This window comes from Rutilus rutilus (genome assembly GCF_951802725.1).
Source record: "Rutilus rutilus genome assembly, chromosome: 6".
NCBI classification, from domain to species: Eukaryota; Metazoa; Chordata; class Actinopteri; order Cypriniformes; family Leuciscidae; genus Rutilus; species Rutilus rutilus.
The window spans coordinates 15,817,397-15,823,239 of NC_140214.1; the positions used below are offsets into that span (position 1 = coordinate 15,817,397).

At 37.4% G+C, this 5,843-nt stretch overlaps 1 long non-coding RNA gene across 1 annotated transcript; it reads right to left on the minus strand.

The window, feature by feature from the left end:
- Positions 1-202: 202 nt before the first annotated feature.
- On the minus strand, positions 203-1,557 carry LOC311292818. Its single transcript, XR_014627814.1, has 3 exons — positions 1,329-1,557; positions 617-693; positions 203-261 (listed from the first exon to the last, which is right to left on the minus strand). It is a non-coding gene; the product is annotated as an uncharacterized lncRNA (long non-coding RNA).
- Between the last annotated feature and the right edge of the window lie 4,286 nt (positions 1,558-5,843).

The window sequence follows — 5,843 nt, forward strand, 5'->3', positions numbered from 1 at the left end:
TATATTACACACTTCAAGCACTTTTACATTTTTATTGCATTAAATTAAAATCTATATGAAAAAACACACACTTGGACATGTTTATTTTCCTATTTATTTTAGGTCACACTGTAATAACAATATTAGAAATAAAAAATAGAAAAATAAACAACAATTCTCAGAAGAGCCTCAGGAATTTAAGCCTGGGGCCAACTTTGGGGAAAAGATTTTTGATAGTGTCCTCATCAAAGAGAAGAAATGCCTCCTCATCTATGTCTTCATCTGAAAGACAGAAAACAAGACAACATGAGTATTGTTAATAAGTTGAGACAATTGTGAACCACTCACCAGACACTCTTTCATTATCAAGCTAACAAATAATCACTTTTAAGGGAATGCAGTGGCTTTTTTTTTTTTTTTTTTACGTGGCCCAAATTGCTAGTTAACTAATGTGGTTCTTTTGCAGCATTAACGTGTAATGACATTAATGCAAAGGTGAATATCTTGCCCATTCTTATGCATAACAGCTTAAAGACAAGGCACAACAAAATCTTGCACTGACACATTTAAGTCTTATTAAAAAAAATGTAGGTATAGAGAGATGATGATATAAGGGCAATAAGAGTAAAATGCTCACCTCTAAAATTCTCTGTCAGCTCAGACAGCTGCCACTCAGTTAGCTTATCAGCGACAAAACTGTCCATTCAAGATGACCTGGAGAAAACATAGCAATATAGAGGTTAGGTTAGCAACAATTTGAAGACTTCTTTAACTCTCACTACTTCAGCCAGTAGAGCACTGTATAATATGATAAGCACGGCGCAGCTGGAAAACATAACTCAACTATTGTGTTGCCTCGTCGCTCTGTAGCCGCGGCTATAATGGGGTTTGCACACCGGACGAGAAGCGCCGCGTCGCGTCTCTAGGACAACTCGAGGTATCGCTCACCGGACGTGCAGTCTCTCAAGGGGCTCACACACCGGACGCGAAGCGCAGTGCCGCGTCTTTAAAATTCGAACACATTATTCTCTATGGGTGTACACACACCGGCGGCGCCATCCGGCGTCTGTCCGCGACACCCATAGATATATACATATATAGTGTATATATCTATGCGCGACACCCAGCAACGGCTCAGGACCGTGCTCAAAATCACGTCCGGTGTGTGATAACGTTACCTCGAGTTGTCCTAGATGTTGTCGTGATAGCCACGGCTACATGCCAACCACAGAATTACCACGGCTAACGCTAGTCTCAACGTATTTTTTTAGCAAATGGTGATAAACTAGCAACAGGGACATGGACACAGAAAAATTTACATTACATCAACACTGAAAATACTCTCTTACCTTGAATATAGATGAAGTTGCACCGATGAAGCACAGGCCAAAACGGATCGAGCGCGAAAGCGACGGTTATTTCAAACGACTGTTGTGAGAAAATTCCAGAACAACTGCGGGCGAGAGAGAGAGAGAAAGCCAACCCTATAACCCAGAACATGGGTTACTCTTTGAAAAATAACCCAGAAACCCAAACAACCCATGAATTGGGTCAAAATATTAGCCCTATAACCCAGAAAATGGTTACTCTCTAAAAAAATAACCCATAATTTTAACCCAACACAAATAACCCAGAAAATGGGTTGAAGAAATAACCCAGGAGTTTTTAGAGTGTGGTAACAAGGCATGATGGATCCATGTTCTCATTCTGTTTACGCCAAATTCTGACTCTACCATCTGAATGTCTCAACAGGAATCGAGACTCATCAGACCAGGCAACATTTTTCCAGTCTTCAACTGTCCAATTTTGGTGAGCTCGTGCAAATTGTAGCCTCTTTTTCCTATTTGTAGTGGAGATGAGTGGTACCCGGTGGGGTCTTCTCATGTTTGTGCATGTTGTGGCTTCACAAATGCTTTGCCACATACCTCGGTTGTAACGAGTGGTTATTTCAGTCAAAGTTGCTCTTCTATCAGCTTGAATCAGTCGGCCCATTCTCCTCTGACCTCTAGCATCAACAAGGCATTTTCGCCCACAGGACTGCCGCATACTGGATGTTTTTCCCTTTTCACACCATTCTTTGTAAACCCTAGAAATGGTTGTGTGTGAAAATCCCAGTAACTGAGCAGATTGTGAAATACTCAGACCGGCCCGTCTGGCACCAACAACCATGCCACGCTCAAAATTGCTTAAATCACCCTTCTTTCCCATTCTGACATTCGTTTGGAGTTCAGGAGATTGTCTTGACCAGGACCACACCCCTAAATGCATTGAAGCAACTGCCATGTGATTGGTTGATTAGATAATTGCATTAATGAGAAATTGAACAGGTGTTCCCAATAATCCTTTAGGTGAGTGTATATATATACATACATAGTGTACTTAAAATATTTAAATATAAATATCTTGTCACAGGGAGGTTTTAACCCTTATCACCCACAAAATTATTTTTTTACATTTTCAATTATGACCTCCACCTGGACTAGGCTGGACTATGACTGCAATACATTGACCAAAAACACTCAATATACATTTGCACAGCTTCAATGTTTTAGTTACATCCAACAAAAATCAATGGCAAACTTAACCATTTGTTTACCATACACATTCTCCAGTCTCTGTAGTTTTTTCATCAGATATACACCAGAAAGCCCTAGTTTATCATGAGTTCTGCCAGAACAGAGTGCACAGATATAAATAAGGAGGAAACTGCAAGTCTTCACTCTTGACTCTAAAGGCCTTTATTCTCTTGATGATGTTGCTCCTGGTCCTCATGATATTTTCTCTTTTTAATGGTGAGTGATGAATAAGAATCATTTACAAATAGGACTTCTTTTTTTCTCTGCTGTTTAAATGTGTCAGTAAACCAACTGATTACATAAACTTACTTAGTCATGAATTTTAATGTTTGCTTCTTGTTTTTTTTAAACAGAGAATGCTAATGCAGATGTGATAACCTCATTATCCATGGAGCAGCATGTTTTAGCTAAAGAAGATGTTACACTGTCCTGCAACAGTGGCAATATTCGCAGATTGCAGTGGTACCGTCAGTATCCCGCATCTAAACCTAAGTTTCTCATTTTTTACACTGAGACCACTGGTCATTCAGAGCCCAAGCTTCGTCTGTATGCAATGGCCGATAAAGGAATCAAGCGAATGAATCTGAGAATATCCTCTACACATGTGAATGATTCTGCTGTTTACTACTGTTCTACGAGGACAATTCTACGAGGTGGCTTATTCGTACGAATTGGTCGTGAGATAGCGTTGACTGTGCCCTGCAGCACACAGTGACAGGAAAACTGTCTGCCTTACAGAAACTGGAAGTAACAGCAACATAACAAATCAATTAGCAAATGTCACAAACATTTATACGCTGTTCTTATCAAGAGGTAGTCTCATAATGATGATTAGTATTTCAGATATTCAGGACCAATTTTAAATTGTTTCAAAATCTGCATGTTCCAGTTGTGCCCACATAATATCAAATCACTCTTTGACACAACCTAAAATAAAAAAAAGAAGGAAATTAAATGAAAGTTTAAAAAAATAACGTAAGAGAGCTTGGAATTATAAAACATTCTATTTAAAGATATTAGAATAATGTGCTAATTAACACATATTCCACATATAGTTCTTATATGGTTGTAAACTTCAGAAGAAATCAAAAAGACAACAGTGACAGACTAACCTTCATACAGATACTGATAGAAGTCTGAACTCGAACTACAGAAACATGTTACACATCTTGTCTGTTTTCATTTTTATCCTCAGTTACTGTAAGTACTATTAATCATACACATTTTAGACTGTATTCCAGAACATCACTAAAATAAATAAATCAAGGTTTAATAAATCAGTTTTTTTTTTTTTTTTAAATCTGTTCTAAATTGAATCCATTACATTGCTTGATTATTTAATATTTTTGCAGGTGAAGCGAATGGGAATGTCATCAGTCCAAACCAACCATCTGTAGTTTTAACTGAAGGAAGCAGCATCACTCTGTCCTGTACATATGATGTATCAGCTTACAGTCTCCACTGGTACCGGCAGAAGCCTGGATCAAGACCAGAGTTTCTGATAAACCATTAGACTTCATGATAACCGTGTGGATCTGGAGATCTCCTCTGCTGCTGTATCTGACTCTGCAGTGTATTACTGTGCTCTGGAGCCCACAGTCACAGGAAAACCATCTACACTAACAGGTTTCTTGTATATTGTATAGTCATATTTCGAAGAGGGAGGAGCTTCTTTCCATGCAGTGTCTCAGTCTTTTCCGCTCTTTCCTTTCCTCTGCTGTGTAGTGTTGCCTTATTCTGAGAACTACTATATTAGCAAATGTTAGCACCACATTTCTCGTTAATTACTGGTCACTTAATACAACTTTTGCAAGACAAAACACTATAATTTACAATATGCTAAGTTAACAAGTACAGTATTAACTCATACTATAAACAGGAAAAATTCCTATCATAAGTTTGATACTGGATTATTTTGTACTGGACAATGACAGTCCTTATTACTTACAAAAAAATAAATAATTATATTCAAATACTTTTTGAAATAGTCGTTCAAATAATCATGTTCAAGCTTCTATATTCTATTAGGCCAAAAATTATTATTTGTTGTTTAAGATACATCCCATATGAAATGATGAGATATTGTAGCAAAAGTGATCTCACCTGCATTCTTCCAGAAGGTGGAGCTCTAAGAACCAATTGTAGTTCAGTCTCAGTTCAGATTAAAAACAGAGCAGACAGACTTACATTGAGTCACTTTATACTCTAGGAGGAAACTGTAAGTCTTTACTTTCAAAGTCATTGTCTCTTATTAGTGCAGATGCTGCTCCTGGTATTCATTATATTTTCTCTTCTAAAAGGTCAGTGATTCATAACAATTACTGTGGGAATGTTTTCCCCCGTTTTATACTGTTAACAATTTAAATTTGTCCACTAGAAATTATTATTTTTAGTTTGAGTGTTTGTTTGTTTATTTATTTTAAACAGAGAATGCTGCTGCAGACGTGATAACACCATTAAACACAGATATGCAGGTTTTGGAAGGAAAAGATGTTACACTGATCTGCAACTACACTGGCAATGTTCAAACTTTGCAGTGGTACCGGCAGTATCCCGGATCCAAACCTGAGAACCTCATTGTGTTCATTGAGACCAGACCCCAATCAGTGTCCTCTCTCCGTCTGACCGCTGTAGCTGATAAAGCCATCAAACATATGAATCTGACTATCTCTTCTACAGAAGTCAAAGACTCTGCCATGTACTATTGTGCCCTGCAGCCCACAGTGACAGGAAACACAACTGCACCCTACAAAAACTCAATCAGAAATTATATTCAAAATAGAAATTCATGATGCTCAATTTAAAAAGAGTTTGTAAAAAATATAATATGCCGTATAGTGTTGCTTTTCTCTGAGAACTAACAATTTAGCAAATGTTAGTGCACCTTTTACTTGTTAATTATTGGTCATTTAAGGCCACTTTTTTACGAGACAGAATACACTATAATTTACAATACGCTAAGTTAACCAGTACACCGTATGAACTCACATGCTAGAAAAACATTTCTTTAAGTAAAACCTAGAGCCAATCAGGGGGTCCCTGACATCAGCTTAAACAAATAGGTTCTAAGAATGGAAATTAATTAGTATTAGGTATACAAAAATGTATTAAAACAAAAGTTTATTAGGTCTATAGGACAACATTCTGCAGACAAGACTTTGCTTAACTGACTATCATAACTTTGCTACTTGATTTCTTTGCACAGTAAACATTGTGCAATCAGATCTCTCTGCACAGTGAAAGTCCTTAATTTAGGGGAAAAAAATTTACATTCACATACTTTTTGAA